The following is a 290-nucleotide window of genomic DNA, read 5'->3' as shown; positions in this document are numbered from 1 at the left end:
CAGGAGTAAACAGTAAGTGCCGTATTAATATCACAGACTAACAGACAGGACACTCAAATTAGATTCTTCAATCATTTTAACGGTCATTTCGAATATTCCTTTATTTGGGACAGTACTCACATGTGTCATGATGGCGCCACGCTACCCTATCAAAAACATCCTGTCTGTCATCTAGACTGTGTTTATTTTTTCATTTACCAACAGAGTTGCCATACATACAGAATTACCTGTATTGTATTGATTTGTTTACGTCCATGCGAATTTCATGCAGGATACAGATTTAATACATA

The sequence above is a fragment of the Malaya genurostris genome, chromosome 1 (assembly GCF_030247185.1).
Source record: "Malaya genurostris strain Urasoe2022 chromosome 1, Malgen_1.1, whole genome shotgun sequence".
NCBI lineage: Eukaryota > Metazoa > Arthropoda > Insecta > Diptera > Culicidae > Malaya > Malaya genurostris.
This window is presented reverse-complemented; position numbering follows the sequence as displayed.